Raw genomic sequence first — 21,888 nt, forward strand, 5'->3', positions numbered from 1 at the left:
TGGTTTCTCTTTCTTTGGTTTTTTTTTAAATATTTTTTTATTTTTAAGTAATCTCTACACCCAGTGTTGGGCTTGAACCCACAGCCCCAAGATCAAGAATCCCATGCTCCACTGATTGAGCCAGCCCCTCTTTGTTTTTCAATGTGGTGAAATCCACATAATTTAACCATAACTCTTGAAGTGTATAATTCAGTGACATTTAGTACGTGCATAATATTGTCCAACCGTCCTCACTCCCAAAGGAAATCCCCTTCCTGTTAAGCAGTCACTCCCCACTGGGCCCTCCATGTGACCTATCCTATACAGCCCCTTGCCTACCTCCTTTCTCTGTGGATTCACCACTTCTGAACATTTTGTATAAATGCAGTCATACAATATGTGACCTTCTGCACAGCCTTTTCCCTCAGCGTAGTGTTTCTGAGGTTCACCCACTTTGCAGTATCGGCACCCCAATCCTTATTGTGGCTAAATGTTATTCCATTGTGTGGATGGACCACATTTAGTTTATTCACCCTTCTGTTGGACATTTGGGTTGTTTCCACTTTTTCTCTGTTGTGAGAAGCGCTGCTGGGAATATTCATGTAAAAGTTTTTGTTTCAATACCTGTTTTCTATATTTTTGTGTATATTCCTAGGAGTAGAATTGCTAGATCATATGGTAACTCCATGTTTAGAATTTTTGAACAACTGCCAAACTGTTCTCCACAGTGACTTCAACATTTTCCATCAGTAATGTACTCGCGTTCTAATTTCTCCACATTCTCACCAACTATTGTTAGTGTCCTTTTTTTTTTAAATTTGTTTTGTTTTTTAAGTTTCTTTATTTAAGTAATCTCTACACCCAAAGTGGGGCTTGAACTCACGACCCTGAGATCAAGAGTCCCATGCCTGGGTGCCTGGATGGCGCAGTCGGTTAAGTGTCTGATCTTGGTTTTGGCGCAGGTCATGATCTTGGGGTCGTGCGATCGAGCGCCACGTCAGACTCCGCACTTGTCGTGGTCTGCTTGGGATTCTCTCTCCCTCTCCTTCTGCCCCTCCCACTTGTTCTCTCTTTCTCTCTAAAATAAGTAAATACATTAAAAGAAAAAAAAAAGAGTCATGTGCTCTTCTGAGTAAGCCAGCCACGGGCCCCTTAAATCGCCATTCTGACTGATATAAAGTGGTACCTTAGTGTGATTTTGACTTGCATTTCCCTGATGGTTGGTGATGTTGAGCATCTTTTCATGTGCTACTCCTGTATCTTCTCTGGAGACAAGCCTGTTCTTAATTGGGTTGCTTGTCCTATTTCTTAATTGGGTTGCTCGTCCTTGTATTGTTGAGTTGTAAGAGCTCTTTATATATTCTGGATACGAAACTCATAGCAGATATTCCATTCTCAAATATTTTCTTAAATTCTGCATGTTATTTGGTGTCCTACACAATAGATCACTGCGTAACCCAACCCCAACAAACACATGAAAAGATCCTTAGACATCAGGGAAATGAAAATGAAGACCACAATGGGATGCCACTTCACACCCATGAAAATGGCTGCTCTCTAAAAAATGGAAGCTAGTTTTATTCACTTAAAAATGGTGAAAATGGGGCGCCTGGGTGGCTCAGATGGTTAAGCATCTGCCATCGGCTCAGGTCATGATCCCAGGGTCTTGGGATCGAGCCCTGCATCGGGCTCCCTGCTTGGCAGGGAGCCTGCTTCTCCCTCTCCCTCTACTGTTCCTCCTGCTTGTGCTCTCTCGCTCTGTCAAATAAGTAAATAAAATCTTTTTAAAAACTGGTGAAAATGGTAAATTTTATGTTATGTATATTTTACTATAATTTTAAAAATAAAAATTAATGAAAAAATGTAATGTTATGTATATGTTCTCACTCCCTCAAAACAATCTCCCTAAGAACTGGTCCTGAAATAGTGACACATGTGATGGAGGAAGACCCTTGTCCCCTAGAGTGAGAAAGACTTTTCTCATGGACACTGCTACTTCAGACCAGACTTATGCACACACACCTAGCAGATCTCCCCCAGCAGAAGCGACCACTTCCCCTTGGCCCGTTGGCACCCCCTTTCAGCACCCTATTCTCCTGGTCAACTCACCCCACAAACCACTCTCAATCACTGCTCTTTACCATCTCTATAATTTTTCCTTCCCAAATGTCATACACATGGGATCGTACAGCATGTAGTTTATTCAGATTGTCTTCTGTCACTCAGTAATATGCATGTGAGACTCATCCATGTCTTGGCGTGGCTCGATAGATCATTCCTTTCTGTTGATGAATAGTGTTCCATTGCACACATGCATGGATCTCACTTGGTTATTCACTCACCTGTTGAAGGAGATCCTGATTTGTTGGAAAGTATTTGGCCATTTTGAAGAGAGATGCTGTACATAACTGCAGGCTCGTTTTTGCTTGGATATATGTTTTTAGAGCAGTTGTCTAAATACCTAGGAATGTGATTATTGCCTTACATGGTGAGACCATGTGTAGTTTTGGAAAGAACTGCTAAAGTGTCTTCCCAAATGGCCGCAGCATTATACATTCCACCGGCAATGAATGCAAATTCCTGTTGCTATCGCTGTTTGTTTTTCTGAAGATATTCTCCAGATATGCAGTGCTAGCTCATCGTTTTAATTTGCTTTTCCCTCATGACACATGATGTGGAGCATTATTCTGTATGCTTATTTGTCATCTGTATATCTTATTTGGTGAGGTGTGTGTTCAGATCTTTACCCATATTTAATTGGGTTGTTGGTCCTCTTTTTCACTCTTGGAGTTTGTTTGTATATTTTGCACAGAAGTCCTTTTTTTAGATGTGTTTTCCAAACATTTTCTCCCCATCTGTGGCTTTTCTTTAGTGGATCTTTCACAGAGTAGATAGTTTACATTGTACTAAAGTAAAACATCACCAATTTTTTTCTTTCATTGACTGGCTTTGGTGTTTTAAAACTCGTCACCAAACCCAAGGTCATGTATGTTTTTTTTTTATCTTATTTTAGTTTTTCTTTTATTTTTACGTAGGCTTCATGCCCAGCGTGGAGCCCAGCGAGGGGCTTGAACTCACAACCCTGAGATCGAGACCTGAGCTGAGATCAAGAGTCGGACACTTAACCGACTGAGCCGCCCAAGCGCCCCTCCCAAGGTCACGTAGAGCTATAATTTTCACAGCTTTGCATTCAAAAAATGTATGTGTGTGGACCATTTGGAGTAAATTTTTGTGTAATTTTAAGGTCTGTGTTCACATCCCTTTTTTCTCCATGTGTTTTCTCATTGTTCTATCACCATTTGTGCAACAGACTTCCCTTTCATTATTGGGGTGCTTGTCCCTCTGACAAAGTAGGTGACTCTGTTAGCACAGCTCATTTTTGTTCATCTGTCCCTTCAGCATGACCACATTCTCTTCATTATTGCAACTTTATGCTGTCTTTGTTTTTTTTAAAAGGATTTTTAAAATTTATTTTTGTGAGAGATTGAGAGAGAGAGAGCAAGCATGAGCAGGGGGAGTGGGAGAGGGAGAAGCAGGCTTCCCGCGGAGCAGGGAGCCCGATGCCAGACTCGATCCCAGGACCTGGGGGTCATGACCCCAGCTGAAGGCAGACGCTTCACCGACTGAGCCACCCAGGTGCCCTATGCTATGTCTTTGGATCCACATATGAGGTCTTGAGTCTTATGTCGGCTAGTCTTGGTTTAGAAATAGTTTGTCAATATCTTTGATGGGAATTTGGTTGGGATTCCATTGAATCTGTAGAGCAAGTTAGAAAAAATTGCCGTCTTAACAATATTGAGTGCATTGCTCCTGAACAAGGAATATCTTTGCATTTATCTATGTTTTTTTCATAATTGAAGTATTTTTATTTTATGTACAGTGAATTGGCATTAAGTGGGTATCTTGGATATCTGCAGTTGAGGCAGGTATCCTGGATGACCCATTCAAGGAGGTTCACTTAATCCAACTTACTGAAGCCAGTGCCCTTGGCCAACCGACAGAAACAAGGGCAGCACCTATTGAGGCCGTATTTCCGGATCAGACCATGTGGATTTGAGCAGAGGCGGAAGAAGGGAACCCTGGCCAAATTTCCTCGGATGGCTCCGAGCTGCTGGTGCCCCATCCTGCTCTCTCGGATGCACCAAGGCACAAGGCACATTTATTTATGTGTTTCCTTCATCTGTGTTTTAATGTTTTGTGAATATTTTTATGTATGTTGTTAGATTTATACTCAAGAACCTTAATTTTCGTATGTAATTTTTTTTTTTCATTTCACATCCCAATTTGTCCTATACATCATTGCTGATCACCTCAGTCAATCTAGGCTGCTATCAAAATATCACAGACCAGTGGCTCATAAACAATTGAAATTGATTTCTCACCGTTCTGGAGGGTGCCTGTCTGAGATGAGGGTGTTTCTGATGGCAGACTTCTTGTTCTATCCTCACTTGGAGGGAAGGCCCTGCCACCCTAACCTGTTCTAACACCATCACATTTTTCATGAGGATTCCAACACATGGATTTGGGGGACCACAAACTTTCACACCATAGTTCTGATATCAATTGACTTTTGTACATTTACCTTCTAGTTTGCTCTTTGTCATCTCTACATTTTCTTACCAAGGGACAGGAACAGTGGGCTCTATTTCAGTTGGAATTTCTAAATTATGACACTAGATACTCAGAACTCTACATTTCAGAGATTCCCAGACCTTTCCTGAGCGGGTGAACTGGCCACAGCTAAACTGTGAGTGGGTGGTGTCCGCAGCTTCCAGACAATTTGGGGTTGTGAGGACAAAGTAGAGAGACGGTCCTCGGGGCGCAGGAGGGAGATCCATGGCAGGTTCCCCGGAGATGTGTCATCCGAGGCGAGCACAGAACCCTGGGTGTCCTACTTTCTCACGCGTTTATTTTTACTTTCTCCTGTAGCATTTCAGCAGGATGTATCTTACAGAATTGTTCCTTCATCAGGGCTTTGGCCCTTCATAACCATGGCATACCATAGTACTTTTCACAGATTCCGCTTCTTGGAGACGAGAAGCACCGAGAGCAACTGGCTGCAAGTGTGTGTGGGGCTGGAGCAGGTTCATGTGGGACCAGCGGCCAGGCTCCACTCGAGGTCCTCTCTGTTCTGGTGTTGACAGTTGGATGCATATTGAGATGTAGGTGTGATAAAAATCACAACGTTATTTAAGCTTAAATATATTAGTTATACCAAACCTGAATTTCTTAAAAATTCACTTTTCTGGTTTTAATGGAAGTAAACTCGTCAACCATTTTTTTTTTCTTTTGTTGAGAAAGTCACAGTTTAATTGGCAGCACATTTGTGATGGTACATAAAATAATGTTTATTTTGGAATCACAGGAATCCTACATTAGATGAACTATATAAATATAGCAAGCTTTGATACTATAATGAGAACACTCAGGTGTTTACTATGAACCCATCTGTTTCTGGGGAGTTTTCCAATGGGAGATTTCTCTTTTTTTTTAAAGATTTTATTTATTTATTTGAGACAGAGAATGAGAGAGAGCACGAGAGGGGGGAGGGTCAGAGGGAGAAGCAGACTCCCTGCTGAGCACGGAGCCTGTTGCAGGACTGATCCTGGGACTCCAGGATCATGACCTGAGCCAAAGGCAGTCGCCTAACCAACTGAGCCACCCAGGCGCCCCTGATGGGAGATTTCTAAGCCTTACTGTGACCTTTCATGCTCATTGGTCTGTTTCTATTTTCATTATATCAGGGTCCATTTTGCTAATGTGCATTTTTACTTGGAAATTACCCATTTCCTCTGCACTTCCAGTGTTCTCTTATTTGATTTAAAATTTTTTTTAAACTTTTATTTTAAGTACAATTGGCAACGCAGGGCTTAAACTCACGACCCTCAGATCAAGACCTTAGCTGAGATCGAGTCGGACACTTAACCAGTTGAGCCATCCAGGCGCCCCTCTCTTATTTGACTTTTAATTTCTATTCTGTTTCTCTTTTTTTCCAGAATTGTCACAGTTAATGAGCCAATATTGATATCTTATTATTCACTGAAGTTCATATTGTGTCCAGTTTCCCTCTGTTCTGCCTTTGGGGCTCTAGGGTCCCATGTGGGGCATCACATGATCACAGGTGGTCATCACGTCTCTTCAGGCTCTTCTTGGCTCTGACAGTTTCTGAGATTTCCCTTGTTTCAGTGACCTTGACAGTGTTGAGGAGGAATGGTCAGATGTTTTGTGGATTTAGCTCCACTTCTGGGATGGGTGGTTGAGCGTCTCCATCAAGCATTTGGAATTCTTGTGCATTGTTTTCTACTCATTACCAAAAAAAAAAAAAAAAAATCTATGTAATAAGTTATTTTTACCAGTGTGAACACCTGGGTAGTTATTTTAGGCGTTGGTTTTATTCCAGCAGTAGGGTGTTTGGTTGATAAATTTATTCCTGCTGTGGCACTTTCTGTTGTCTCCTGTTTCCCTTGACCTAATTTCAACTTGGTGGATTTTCGGGCGCCTGGGTGGCTCAGTCGGTTAAGCGTCTGCCTTCGGCTCAGGTCATGATCCCAGGGTCCTGGGATCGAGTCCCGCATCGGGCTCCCTGCTCTGTGGGGAGCCTGCTTCTCCCTCTCCTCCCCACTTGTGCTCTCTATCTCACTATCTCTGTCTCTCTCAAATAAATAAAATCTACAAAAATTAAAAAAAAAAAAAAAACTTGGTGGATTTTCATTATTGGTACTTACTCATTTTCTGATACTTCAGGATTATCCTGGCTCCTGTAGTCACTGTCTCAGCCCCTAGAGCCAGCCATCTCTTCCAAGAGCCCTTTTTATAGAGAATGGCATAAAAAACTTATATACCATGGGAACTAAATCTGCTCAGATGACAATGCAAGGAATTATATGCATGTATTCTAGTGAAAATTAAATAAAGGAAACCTTGCTTAAAGTGGAGCCAGGAAGCCTGAAGGGGGGGATCTGACACTGGTACCACCACTTGGGCCACCACCAGCAGAAAGAACTCGGTATAAGTGATGCCCTTTTTTTTTTTTTTTTTAAGATTTTATTTATTTATTTGACAGAGACACAGCGAGAGAGGGAACACAATCAGGGGGAGGGGGAGTGGGAGAGGGAGAAGCAGGCTTCCCGCGGAGCAGGGAGCCCGATGTAGGGCTCGATCCCAGGACCCTGTGACCATGACCTGAGCCAAAGGCAGACGCTTAATGGCTGAGCCACCCAGGCACCCCAAGTGATGCCCTTTTTAAAACAGGATCATGACCTGAACTGAAGGCAGTTGCTTAACCAACTGAGCCACCCAGGCGCCCTGGTAAAGAAGGTTGCTAAGGGGATTTTTATACGTTGAAGAAGACTTAACAGGATCCTGGTGGTCAGGCTAATGTCAAGCCAAGGTTGCCTTTTGCCCTTGGCAAAGTATCAGTATTGAGGCAGTTGAGTTCCTGGAGGAAGATCACCCTGCTTGTCTTCCGTATGTGTTAATGGGCTGTGATGAGGGAACAGAAGGCTGGCTGAAGACAAGGCACAAGCTGACACCCTGCAACATCCCCCCACCCCCCACTCCTGGGTGGGACATGTGTGACATTCTTCCAGGAATCTCCCAACTATCTTAATGTTAGTACCTTGCTAGAGGGGAAAACAACCTTAAGTTGACAATGGCAAGACCTCTGGTATCTTGTAGGTCCGTCCTCTTTAGCGTATGAAAGTTCTTTTGAAACCTCCTTTTCCTTCCCCCAACTTCCAGTATATAATCCCCACTCCTCAAGACCCCTGTGCAGCAGCTCTTTCTGCCCATAGTTCCTGTCCCCATGCTTTAATAAGCCACCATTTTGCATCAAAGACGTCTCAAGAATTCTTTCTTGGTCATTGGCTCCAGACAGACCTCACCCCACTGAACCTCACCTATATTCTAAAACCTCATCAGGCTGCAAAGGAAATTCTTTTTTTTTTCTGTATTTCTTTTGCCTTTGTTCTCCATATCAAGATGAGGACCTTTTGCCCTATCACCTACAGTCAGTTTTTCCCTTGGAAAAAACTGCCAAACTGCCTTCCAAAGTGGCTGTACATCCATCCCCAGCATGAAAGCTCATTCCTGTCATTCCCCACCCTCCACCAATGGGTGTTCTCATTTTTTGGACTTTAGCATTTCTAATAGGAGAGCAGTGCTATCTCACTGTTGTTCAAATTTGTAATTTCCTAATGATAGAGGATGTCGAGCATATTTTTGTATGCTGATTTTGTATTTGTATATCTTCTTTGTGCAGGTATGTGTTCAGATATTTACCCATTGTCAATTAGGGGTTTTTTTTATTGTTGAGTTCTGAGGGTTTTTTGTATGGTTTGAATATAAATCCTTTATCAGGTGTGTGTTTTGCAAATATTTCCTTGCAGTCTGTGGGTTGTCTTTTAGTTCTTCGAGCAAGGTCTTTCATAGTAGAGGTGTTAATTTTATAAAGTTCACAGTATCACTTTTTTTTCTTTTTTGGATTGGCTTTTGGTGTTGTGTGTTAAAACTCATCACCAAGCCCAAGGTCACGTAGATTCCTTTTATGTTTTCTTTTTGATAATTTGATAGTTGTGCATTTTAAATTTATGTACAATTTGGTGTGAATTTTGGTGTAAGTTGTAAAGTTTTGGTCTACGTTTCATTTTATTCTATATGCTTTCCAAGTAATTGTTCTTTAAGTATTTCTAGAGAAGCCGGGATATTGTACTCCATTTCAGTTAGGAAGTTCCCAAAATTTATCGGATTCAGCTGGCCCCCGGGGAAGGGGTCGGTGCCTCCCCTGAACTGAGCGCACCGAGTCCTGCACTGCCTCCACTGGTCGCAGGGGGCGCCCGAGCCCAGCTGCCCAACCCGTGCGGCGCATGCGCGCTCAGGCGGCTTCATCTCTGCCTGCGGTGCTAGGAGGCCCTCCTCCTCCGGACCCGCTGTGGAGGTTTGGGAGGACGTGGGACCGCCTCCACACCGACAGGAGCCCGGCCTCCTCAGGACCCTCTGTGGGAGCTTCAGGAGGACGTGAGGCCGTGTCCATACCGACAGGAGCCCGGCCTACTCAGGACCCACTGGAGGACGTGGGGCCGCATCCACACCGACAAAACCCGCTGTGGAGGATGTGGGTCCGTGTGTACACGGACAGGAGCCCGGCCTCAGGACCCGCCCCAGGAGGAGAAGGTGAGGAGAAGTCGCCTGAGCTGGGACTGCCAAGGGGGTGCGAGCTCACAGGAAGGGCGCGCTGTGTAGATGGTGGTGTGTCTGTGGCTTTGTGTGCGGTGACGTGGGGTCCCGGGGGTGCTGTGCGCGGGGCTGTCGGGTCTCCCCTTTCTGGGCTCGGATCCGCTCCGGGGGTACATGCGCTGGTGTTTATGCGCCACACGGATTCGGTTCCTGGGGCTCCTCCGGCAGTCTGCGGTCAGGGGGCGGCTGCCCGCCGCTGTGCTCGTGCTCCCACCGCCTCAGCCCTGCCGGGTCCTTCCCTGAGTCCACACCCGCTTCAGGGTTGTCGGTTCGGTCCTGGAAGTTCCGTAGCGCCGGCGCGGACTCTGTAGACGGCTTTGGGGAGAGTAGATATTTTCACAGTGTCGGTTCTTCCGTGAGCACAGGGTGTCTTCCCGTCTCCGTGTGTTTCCCTCGATGTCTGTCATCAGTGTCTCACGGGTGTCAGAGAACAGGTCTGTCACCTGTTCAGTATTTCATGGAGAAGGTGGGGGAGAGTAGGTATTTTCACAGTGTCGGTTCTTCCGTGAGCACAGGGTGTCTTCCCATCTCCGTGTGTCTCCCTCGATGTCTGTCTTCAGTGTCTCACGGGGGGTGTGAGAGAACAGGTCTGTCACCTGTTCAGTATTTCGTGGAGAGGTGGGGGAAGTTGGGAGGGTTGTTTTGAAGAAAAGTCCACTGGAGAAAAGCAGGGGTTTGGGGTGATGGAAGGTTCTCACCCGCTGAGCTGCAGGGGTGGTGGATTTCTTGGAGGAGATGAAACCTACATCTTCCCTTCTGGGGCCTGTAACTGATGAGTCTCTCCTGTGGAGGCTTCTAATGTTGGTTCTGTAACTGACAGTTGTTCCTGTAATTGACCCTGAGTGGTAGGCTCCCCCCTCCAGCGTCCCCTTCTAGCATCCCCAGTCCACTTTACTGAGGCTTCCCTTCATGCATTTTTACAGTTCTAACCAGTTTTTGGTGGAGCGTTGTGGAAAATTGGAATTCCAAATCCCACTGCTTCTACTGCACCCAAGACACAGTGGCCGCCGATTTAATCCTCCCACGAGTCTCTTGCTAACATGTGGCCTCCTACAAGGGCGAGTGGCCTCTCCACGTGGGTGAACTGGATCTGGGAGGGCTTGGCCACCATCACGAAGGTTGGTGTCCCTGCTTCTGTGACCTGGTGCTGTCATGGTTGTTTGGAAGAGTAATTGACTGCGGTGATTTCAAAGTGCAATAAACCTGTCACCGCGCAGAAATACTCTTTATCCCACACTCAGACCCCCCAGTTGTCGTTTCTTAACCACATTTGTCACTTCACACGGGATGCTTCAGTGTGTTTTACCCAAAACAGGGACACTCTTCCTTGGAACCACTACATAACACTAAATGAGGAAACCAAGGCGGTTTCCACATTGTAACTCAGACCACAGGCCCACTTCAACTGTCACCACCTGCCCCACGGTCTGAAATGTCCTTTTCCATTCAGATCCAGTTTTCTGTTTCTGGAACTGCTCCCAAGACTTTCCCTTATTTGGGTAACCTTGATGGATGTAAAGAGCAAGATGATTCCAATCTGGGTGGCCTTTTCTGTCTGGCTTCTGTCACTAGGACTGTTTTCAGTGTCCATCCATGTTGTGACATGTGTCAGTCCTTCATTTTTTCACTGTGACTAAACATAAATAACATTGACCACTTAAAACATTTCAGGTACACAGTTCTCTGGCCTTAGCTGAATTCACATGGCTGTACATCATTCTCCAGAACTTTTTCCTTCTCCATGAGGGGGATTCTGCTTGCTTGAAACACCAACTCCCCATTCCCCTTTCCTCTTGGCCCCTGCAGCCACATTCTACTTTGTGTCTCTGGATATTTCATATAAGTGGGATCATACAGTATCTGTCCTTCTGTGACTGGCTGATTTCATTCAGCGTAATGACTTCCAGGTTCAATCCGTATTGTAGCCTGTGTCAGAACTCCCTTTGTTTTTTGTTTTTTTTTGCATAATTTATGATCTTAATGAAAATAAGTACTCTAAAGTATGCTTAAAGTATATTTGAAAAGTATTTTTTCTTAATAACACTATATTTCTTTTTTACTTTTTTATTGTTATGTTAATCACCATACATTACATCATTAGTTTTTGATGTAGTGTTCCATGATTCATTGTTTGTGCATAACACCCAGTGCTCCATGCAGAACGTGCCCTCTTTAATACCTATCACCAGGCTAACCCATCCTCCCACCCCCCTCCCCTATAGAACCCTCAGTTTGTTTTTCAGAGTCCATCGTCTCTCATGGTTCGTCTCGCCCTCCGATTTCCCCCCCTTCATTCTTCCCCTCCTACTATCTTCTTTTTTTTTTTTTCCTTAACATATATTGCATTATTTGTTTCAGAGGTACAGATCTGTGATTCAACAGTCTTGCACAATTCACAGCGCTCACCATAGCACATACCCTCCCCAATGTCTATCACCCAGCCACCTCATCCCTTCGTTTTTAAGGTTGAATCGTGTTCCATTATGTATATACCACAATTTGCTTATCCATTCATCTGTTAATGGACACTTGGGTTTCTTCCACCTTTTGGCTGTTGTGAAAAATGCTGCTCTGAATAAGGACACATGAATATCTGCTCAAGTCTTTGCTTTCAGTTCTTTTGGGTACATATGCTGAAGCAGAATTCTGTGTTATATTTTTTGAAGAGTCATCATATTGTTTCCACAGATGTACCATTTTTTTCATCTTAAAAAGCTATTTTTAGGGGCGCCTGGGTGGCTCAGTCGTTAAGCGTCTGCCTTCGGCTCAGGTCATGATCCCAGGGTCCTGGGATCGAGTCCCGCGTCGGGCTCCCTGCTCCGCGGGAAGCCTGCTTCTCCCTCTCCCACTCCCACTCCCCCTGCTTGTGTTCCCTCTCTCGCTGTGTCTCTCTCTGTCAAATAAATAAATAAAATCTTTAAACAAACAAACAAAAAAGCTATTTTTATTCATATTCTAGTCAACCTGTTAAATGAATCCATCATATGCTAACACTTCTTTGCATTTTATTTTATTTATTTAATTTTAGTTTTTTATTATTAACATATAATGTATTATTTGTTTCGGGGGTACAGGTCTGTGATCCCTCAGTCTTACACAACACACAGTGCTCACCACAACACATACCCTCCCCAATGTCCATCACCCAGCCACCCCAACCATCCCACCCCCCTCCATTCCAGCAACGCTCAGTTTGTTTCCTGAGATTAAGAGTCTCTTATGGTTTGTCTCCCTCTCTGGTTTCTTCTTGTTACATTTTTCCCTCTCTTCCCCTGTGATTCTCTGCCTTGTTTCTCAAATTCCACATATCAGTGAGATCATATGATAATTGTCTTTCTCTGATTGACTTATTTTGCTTAGCATAATACCCTCTAGTTCCATCCGCATCGTTGCAAATGGTGAGATTTCATTTTTTTTATGGCGGCGTGATATTCCATTGTATATATATACCACATCTTCTTTATCCATTCATCTGTCGATGGATATCTGGGCTCTTTCCATAGTTTGGCTATTGTGGACATTGCTGCTGAAGGTGAGAACCTTCCATCACCCCAAACCCCTGCTTTTCTCCAGTGGACTTTCCTTCAGCATTCCTGCTATGAACACTGGGATGCAGGTGCCCCTTCAGATTACTACATTTGTATCTTTGAGGTAAATACCCAGTAGTGCAATTGCTGGGTCGTAGGGTAGCTCTGTTTTCAACTTTTTGAGGAACCTCCATACTGTTTTCCAGAGTGGCTGCACCAGCTTGCATTCCCACCAACAGTGTAGGAGGGTTCCTCTTTCTCCGCATCCTCACCAACATCTGTCGTTTCCGGACTTGTTAATTTAAGCTATTCTGACTGGTGTGAGGTGGTATCTCATTCTGGTTTTGATTTGTATTTTCCTGTTGCTGAGTGATGTTGAGCACTTTTTTATGTGTCTGTTGGCCATTTGGATGTCTTGTTTGGAGAAATGTCTGTTCATGTCTTCTGCCCATTTCTTAATTAGATTATTCCTTGGGTTTTGAGTTTGGGAAGTTCTTTATAGATCTTGGATAGCAGCCCTTTATCTGATATGTCATTTGCAAATATCTTCTCCCATTCTGTCGGTTATCTTTTGGTTTTGTTGACTGTTTCCTTTGCTGTGCAAAAGCTTTTTATCTTGATGAAGTCCCAATAGTTCATTTTTGCCGTTGCTTCCCTTGCGTTTGGTGATGTGTCCAGGAAGAAGTTGCTGCAACTGAGGTTGAAGAGGTTGCTGCCTGTGTTTTCCTCTAGGATTTTGATGGATTCCTGTCTCACATTTAGGTCTTTCATCGATTTTTTTTTTTTTATTTTTTTTTAAAGATATTATTTATTTATTTGAGAGAGGATGAGAGGAGAGAGAGAGCACATGAGAGGGGGGAGGGTCAGAGGGAGAAGCAGACCCCCTGCTGAGCAGGGAGCCCGATGCGGAACTCGATCCCGGGACTCCAGGATCATGACCTGAGCCGAAGGCAGTCGCTTAACCAACTGAGCCACCCAGGCGCCCTCTTTCATCGATTTTGAGTCTATTTTTGTGTATGGTGTAAGGAAATGGTCCAGTTTCATTCTTCTGCATGTGGCTGTCCAATTTTCCCAACACCGTTTGTTGAAGAGACTGTCTTTTTTCCATTGGATATTCTTTCCTGCTTTGTTGAAGATTAGTTGACCATAGAGTTGAGAGTCCATTTCTGAGTTCTCTGTTCTGTTCCGTTGATCTATGTGTCTGTTTTTGTGCCAGTACCATACTGTCTTGATGATGACAGCTTTGTAATAGAGCTTGAAGTCTGGAATTGTGATGCCACCAGCTTTGGTTTTCTTTTTCAACAATCCTCTGGCTATTCAGGGTCTTTTCTGGTTCCATACAAATTTTAGGATTATTTGTTCCAGTTCTGTGAAAAAAGTTGGTGGTATTTTGATAGGGATTGCATTGAATGTGTAGATTGCTCTAGGTAGTGTAGACATTTTCACAATATTTGTTCTTCCAGTCCATGAGCATTGAATGTTTTCCATTTCTTTGTGTCTTCCTCAATTTCTTTCATGAGTATTCTATAGTTTTCTGAGTACAGATCCTTTGCCTCTTTGGTTAGGTTTATTCCTAGGTATCTTATGGTTTTGGGTGCAATTGTAAATGGGATCAACTCCTTAATTTTTCTTTCTTCTGTCTCGTTGTTGGTGTATAGAAATGCAGCTGATTTCTGTGCATTGATTTTATATCCTGCCACTTTACTGAAGTCCTGTATGAGTTCTAGCAGTTTTGGGGTGGAGTCTTTTGGGTTTTCCACATAAAGTATCATATCATCTGCAAAGAGTGAGAGTTTGACTTCTTCTTTGCTGATTCGGATGCCTTTGATTTCTTTTTGTTGTCTGATTGCTGAGACTAGAACTTCTAGCACTATGTTGAACAGCAGTGGTGATGGTGGACATCCCTGCCGTGTTCCTGACCTTAGGGGGAAAGCTCTTAGTTTTTCTCCATTGAGAATGATATTCGCTGTGGGTTTTTCATAGATGGCTTTTATGATATTGAGGTATGTACCCTCTATCCCTACACTGTGAAGAGTTTTAATCAAGAAAGAATGCTGTACTTTGTCAGATGCTTTTTCTGCATCCATTGAGAGGATCATATGGTTCTTGTCTTTTCTTTTATTAATGTAATGTATCACATATTGATTTGTGAATGTTGAACCAACCTTGCAGCCCAAGAATAAATCTCACTTGGTCGTGGTGAATAATCCTTTTAATGTACTGTTGGATCCTATTGGCTTGTATTTTGGTGAGAATTTTCGCATACATGTTCATCAGGGATATTGGTCCGTAATTCTCCTTTTTGGTGGGGTCTTTGTCTGGTTTTGGGATCAAGGTAATGCTGGACTCATAAAATGAGTTTGGAAGTTTTCCTTCCATTTCTATTTGTTGGAACAGTTTCAGAAGAATAGGTATTAATTCTTCTTTAAATGTTTGGTAGAGGGGCACCTGGGTGGCTCAGTTGTTAAGTGTCTGCCTTCCACTCAGGTCATGATTGCAGGGTCCTGGGATCGAGCCCTGTGTCAGGCTCCTTGCTCTGCGGGAAGCCTGCTTCTCCTTCTCCCTCTGTCCCTGCTTGTGTTCCCTCTCTCGCTGTGTCTCTCTCTGTCAAATAAATACATAGAATCTTAAAAAAAAAAAAGTTTGGTAGAATTCCCCTGGGAAGCCATCTGGCCCTGGGCTCTTGTTTGTTGGGAGATTTTTGATTGCTGCTTCAATTTCCTTGCTGGTTATGGGTATGTTCAGGTTTTCTATTTCTTCCTGGTTCAGTGTTGGTAGTTTATACGTCTCTGGGAATGCATCCATTTCTTTGAGATTGCCTGATTTGTTGACATATAGTTGCTCATAATATGTTCTTATAATTGTATTTCTATGGTGTTGGGTGTGATCTCTCCTTTTACATTCATGATTTTATTTATTTGGCTCCTTTCTCTTTTCTTTTTGATAAGTCTGGCCAGGGGTTTATCAATCTTACTAATTCTTTCAAAGAACCAGCTCCTTGTTTCGTTGATCTGTTCTACTGTTCTTTTGGTTTCTATTTCATTGATTTCTGCTCTAATCTTTATTATTTCTCTTCTCCTGCTAGGTTTAGGCTTTATTTGCTGTTCTTCCTCCAGCTCCTTCAGGTGTAGGGTTAGGTTGTGTATTTGAGACCTTTCTTGTTTCTTAGGAAAGGCTTGTAGTGCTATATACTTTCCTCTTAGGACTGCCTTTGCTGCATCCCAAAGATTTTGAACAGTTGTGTTTTCATTTTCATTTGTTTCCATGAATTTTTAAAATTCTTCTCTAATTTCCTGGTTGACCCATTCATTCTTTAGTAGGATGCTCTTTAGCCTCCATGTATTTGAGTTCTTTCCAACTTTCCTCTTGTGATTGAGTTTGAGTTTCAAAGCATTGTGGACTGAAAATATGCAGGGAATGATCCCAGTCTTTTGGTACCAGTTGAGACCTGATTTGTGACCCAGGATGTGATCTATTCTGGAGAATGTTCCATGTGCACTAGAGCAGAATGTGTATTCTATTGCTTTGGGCTGGAATGTTCTGAGTATATCTGTAAAGTCCATCTGGTCCACTGTGTCATTTAAAGTCCTTATTTCCTTGTTGATTTTTTGCTTAGATGATCTGTCCATTGCAGTGAGAGGGGTGTTAAAGACCCCTACTATTATTGTACTATTGTTGATGTGTTTCTTTGATTTTGTTATTCATGGGCTTATGTAATTGGCTGCTCCCATGTTAGGGGTGTAAATATTTACAGTTGTTAGATCTTGTTGGATAGACCCTTTAAGTATGATATACTGTCCTTCCTCATCTCTTATTATAGTAAGGATTGCCACCCCAGCTTTCTTTTGATGTCCATTAGCATGATAAATGGTTTTCCACCCCCTCACTTTAAATCTGGAGGTGTCTTTGGGTCTAAAATGAGTCTCTCGCAGACAGCATATCAGTGGGTCTTGCTTTTTTATCCAGTATGATACCCTGTGTCTTTTGATTGGGGCATTTAGCCCATTTACATTCAGGGTAACTACTGAAAGATATGAATTTAGTGCCATTGTATTGCCTGTGAGATGACTGTTACTGTATATTGTCTCTGTTCCTTTCTGGTCTATGTTACTTTTGGACTCTCTCTTTGCTTTGAGGATCCCTTTCAATATTTCTTGTAGGGCTGGTTTGGTGATCACAAATTCTTTTAGTTTCTATTTGTTCTGGAAGTTTTTTGTTTTTTTTTTTAAGATTTTATTTTTTTATTTGGGAGAGAGAGAATGAGAGAGAGAGAGAGCACATGAGAGGGAGAGGGTCAGAGGGAGAAGCAGGTTCTCTGCTGAGCAGGGAGCCCGATGCAGGACTCGATCCAGGGACTCCAGGATCATGACCTGAGCCAAAGGCAGTCACTTAACCAACTGAGCCACCCAAGCGCCCTGTTCTGGAAGGTTTTTATCTCTCCTTCTATTTTGAATTACAGCCTAGCTGGATAAAGTATTCTTGGCTGCCTATTTTTCTCATTTAGTACCCTTCTTTCATAGCATTTTTAACTTTGGCCTGATTAGAGCTCATTTCCGCCCTTAGAGATTCTGTATTGTCATTTATGCTTTTTTTCCAAGGCTAGCTATTAACTTTATAATTGCTATCCTGAATTCCATCTCTGACCTCTTATATCCTTATCGATTAGCTCTGTGGCAGAGAACATTGCCTCTGGTTCTTTCCTTTGTTGTGAATTCCTCCTTCTAGTCATTCTGTCCAAGGGAAGGATGGGTGAGCGAATGAACAGAGGCCAAAATATCAACCATGACTCAAGCAGAATGCACCCTAGAAAAAATCCGAAGTGTTCAGAAGCCACCACAGAAAAGCAAACAAAGCCAAAATGAAATAAAACAATAGTAAAAGGCGGAGAAAGAGAGATTATAATATCACAGGGTGGACAAAGCAGGGATATCCACTTGTTCCTGATTGAATTTTGGTCTATGTGTTAGAAGACACTACATCCCAAAATTGCAAAGAAAGCAAAACTTACATATATATATTGTATATATATTATATATATATATATTATATATATAATATATATATAAAATATATATATAAAATTGAATAGAATGAAAAAAGGACTAGATTGAAGCATATATCTATAAAATGTAGATGTGAAAAAATAAAAGTTGAAAACGATTTAAAAACCTAAGTAGGTAAAATAAGAATCTAGTTGAAATGGGAAAAAGGTAAAAAAAAAAAAAAAAAAATTTTTAGAGTGAAGGATAAAGGAATCGTGAGGAAACACCTGGAGCTCAATATTCTATTTTCGCCTGGTGCTGGAGTTTTACAGTCTTGTGGGATCCCTAATTTTGTCTTTCACCTGTTCTTCCAGTCTGTCTTCTGGGGTAGGGGCCTGCAGTGCTGCTTTCAGATGTCTTTGCCTGGGCGGAGTTGCCCCACCCCTTGTCAGGGGGATGGGCTGAATGTAAGCTTGTTGTCTGTGTGGCTTTTGTTCCCTGGAGGCTTTCTGCACCACTTCAGAGGGTCAGAGCAAAAATGGCCTTGCCCAGATCTCCAGCCCAGAGCCGCACTTTTGTGGTCCCCCTCTTCAGTAAACCCTCCAGGTCAAAGAGTCTCCACTTCTGTGTGCACCAAAGTTTGCAGACTCCTGGGGTTCTCTTCTACTGCAATCTTCCCTGGGGGAGTCCAGGGACCTGTGAGCTGTCACATCACTTTGTGTCTTTCAGACTGTGAGCTCCCTCATGTACCCTGCTTTGCAGCTATTTTGCCCCTCCCAGGGGATGGTAAACAGCCCGCAAGTTCCAGTCCTTTACAGGGTGCTTAGGCAAAGAGTGGTCTCCTGACCGGCCCATCTCCTGGTTTATGGCGACTGGACCTGAGAATCCCTCCTGGGCTCACTGACCATAACCAGTTTCCCTGCTCCGCTGCTTGGGCATGCTATTGATTCAGGCACCCGGGTTCTTTCTGTGTCTCCTGGGATCCTGAGACCACAGTGACCCACCTAGAATTCTGCCCTTTTCATCCCCTGAGCCTCTTTCGGAAAAGGATGTCTCTCACTGGAGCAGATTTCTAAGGGTTCTGATTTTGCAATCCAGTGTTATATCACTTTCCAGTAGCCAGCTTATGGAGGCTGCCTGCCCCCTTCGATGATCTTCCAATATTCCCCCACAGATTCATGATTCCACACCTCCTACCTTGCAAGAAGCTGTTGCTTTTCTGCTTGTGGAGTTCCAGATATATTTTCTTACATCTCAGGCTGAATTTTTGGGTGTTGAGAATGATTTGATAGGTATCCAGCTAAATTCAAGTTACCAGATGAAACAAGGTCCCCCATTCTTCCACCATCTTGCCTTCCTCTCTACTCTTATGTTTAGAGTCCCTTTTACCATGTGAGGTCACAGTCACTGAATCTGGGCGTTAGGATATACACACTTTGGGATACCATTATTCTGCTACCACATGTCTAATTTTATTTATTTTTGCCTTCTCTCACAGCTGTGCCCTGAGAGACAGCCACAAAGAGGAGAGGTCATCTACTTGGGCCACCAGCTTATCTGAGAAATCCAAATGAGAGACCACCTGACCTGTGTTGTTGGTATAGGAGCCCCACTATTAGTCATCTCCCTTCTACTCCTTTCCAGACCTTATATTCTAAATGCCCTTATCTAATTTGTCTCTTCTTGTTTAGAGTCCATCAGGCTACAGATGGTCCTGTCTGTGCAGCCACAAATGGAGACAGCCCCTACCAACTTCTACCAGGTCTACTAGATAGACCTCTGGGGATGAAACCCTGACTGTCGTTCTTCAACATGGCCTCCAACCAGCAGGAAGCAGACTGGTCATCGCCCCCTTTCCCTACCAGCAGTTTAGGGTTACGTCTTCAGAGGGGGGAATGTTAAGAGTTAGTTGGACAGTTAGGTAGTGAGGGCCAGGGTCCCCAACAAGAAAATACGGAGTCAGGACAGTTAAAATAAAATAACATGGACATCCTGTTCTGCAGCTTAGACAGGACCACACTGACATCCTGCTTTGTAGCCTTTGCAGAAATGATTTCTGCAAAACGTCCTAAAATAAGACAATTAACCACAAAAACATCTGTCAATATCATGGGCAAGGGGCAGTTAAGACCTAAGCCCCCAGATGTCAGCAAAAAAAAAAAGACAATCAGCACATGGACATGAACCTAATAGGTAGACAGATATGTGACCAAAGCCCTGATTGGCACAACTCAGCACACACTGATTGCTTAAGATAGTTCAGCAAAAGAGCTCATAAAACCCCCTAAACTTAGAAACTCCAGGGGCAACCCACTCGGGCCCCCACTCTCCAGGAGCCTTGTACTCTTGCTCAGTAAACTTTGCTTTGCTGCCTACCACTCTTCGTCTGGTCTACCTCTTCATTCTTCGAAGTGGCCTGAGCAAGAACTGCGGGCACTAAGGAGACACAAATTCTGTAACGCCATGATGGTGAACATTCAAAATCATGAAGGGATTGTAGGTTTAAATATGGACTAGACAATCATTTGGCAGTGCCGTTATTTCACTCAACAAGCTTTCACTGAGCACTTAAGTTGGACTAGCTTCTAAGACTATGTAAAACCAATGTACTGGGTTTTTTCCAGTCATAGATACATAAATGACAGTGATATGTACAATACGATGTTCATTAGATATATTCATATCTCTGTTTGTGTGACCAAGAAAATCTAAATAAATGTGTTTCTTGAAAAAAAAATAATAAAGAATAATGAAAAAGTGAAGGGTCAGTATATTGACACCCTTGTTAAGGAACCTGGATAGAACCTCAGATGACCTCTATCCAACTCTCTATCTTTCTCATCTTTAATGGTGACTTTGTTATAATATGCGTTTTGATATCATTTTTAGTTGTGACTATAATTTTTGACTGTAACTCTAGCCTTACCACCCATATGTGAGTTCATAAATAACCATTTGTTTGACCTGTGTTTGAACTGATGTAGAAGGATCTAGTCCTTTGTTTTTTTTTGTTTTTTGTTTTTTTTTTTAAAGATTTTATTTATTTATTTGAGAGAGAGAGAATGAGAGAGAGCACATGAGAGGAGGGAGGGTCAGAGGGAGAAGCAGACTCCCCGTGGATCTAGTCCTTTGTAACTTGCATCATTTCCTTAGCACTTTTGTGTGAGAAACATTGTTTCAATTTGTTTAGCTGTAGTTTTATTCATACTGTGTAGAGTACTCTTTTCTATGAGTAGGCTAGACTTGACCCATTTTACTGTTGATGGGCATTTGGATTTTTCCAGATTTAGGTTAATACCAGCAACGCTGCTGTGGAGCATTCTTATATGCTTTCTTGGGCTAGGTGACCGAGTGTTACCCTAGATAACATTGCATCTAGGAATGTGAGTATAGGTCAGCCACACTATTACGAAAGCAGTTTGAGCGTGTAAGGCGGCAGCAGGGCTCATGGCCTGGGATGCAAAGCATTAATAGCAGGTCATTCCCTCCCTTTTCAGGACACCCAGAGTCCAGTGTCTTTGCCAGTTTTCCCTCTAACTCTCAGGATGGATTCAAACTGGTATGGGAATAACTGAGAAAATTCAAATATGAGAAGCTTTGTAGCAGGAGGTACTTAATCTCTTTAGGCTAAATATGATAAATGAAGCTGGAATTTATCAATCTATGAGAAACAGCTACCACCACCCAAAACTTCCTACTGTTTTTCTGTAGTGATGATTTTAACTATGCTGGTAAAGACAAAACCATTTGGAACTTAAATGCAAAGACTAGTTGACTTTAAGTAAGCCATGTATGTTTTATTAAAAAGAGATAACTTTTTAAAATTGTTTGAGTACATCTTTAAAACCTATGGATATAACCTGCAGAGTGTTTTAGAGGATTTGAGATTTTTTTATTGTGATTTTTAAAATTGTTAATTTTTAAAAAATTAATATATAATGTATTATTTTTTTTTAAACTATTTTTTTTTAAGATTTATTTCTTTATTTGACAGAGAGAGACACAGCGTGAGAGGGAACAGAAGCAGGGGGAGTGGGAGAGGGAGAAGCAGGCTCCCTGCTGAGCAGGGAGCCCGATGCGGGGCTCAATCCTAGGACCCTGAGATCATGACCTGAGCCGAAGGCAGAAGCTTAACGACTGAGCCACCCAGGCGCCCAACATATAAT

The 21,888-nt window shown here is 42.8% G+C and overlaps 1 long non-coding RNA gene across 1 annotated transcript; it reads left to right on the forward strand.

The window, feature by feature from the left end:
• Positions 1–8,845: 8,845 nt before the first annotated feature.
• Positions 8,846–21,493, forward strand: LOC116645646. Its single transcript, XR_004301985.1, has 4 exons — positions 8,846–9,150; positions 10,137–10,331; positions 19,221–19,320; positions 19,414–21,493. It is a non-coding gene; the product is annotated as an uncharacterized LOC116645646 (long non-coding RNA).
• The last annotated feature ends 395 nt before the right edge of the window (positions 21,494–21,888 follow it).

This window comes from Phoca vitulina, unplaced genomic scaffold (genome assembly GCF_004348235.1).
Source record: "Phoca vitulina isolate PV1807 unplaced genomic scaffold, GSC_HSeal_1.0 scaffold33, whole genome shotgun sequence".
NCBI lineage: Eukaryota > Metazoa > Chordata > Mammalia > Carnivora > Phocidae > Phoca > Phoca vitulina.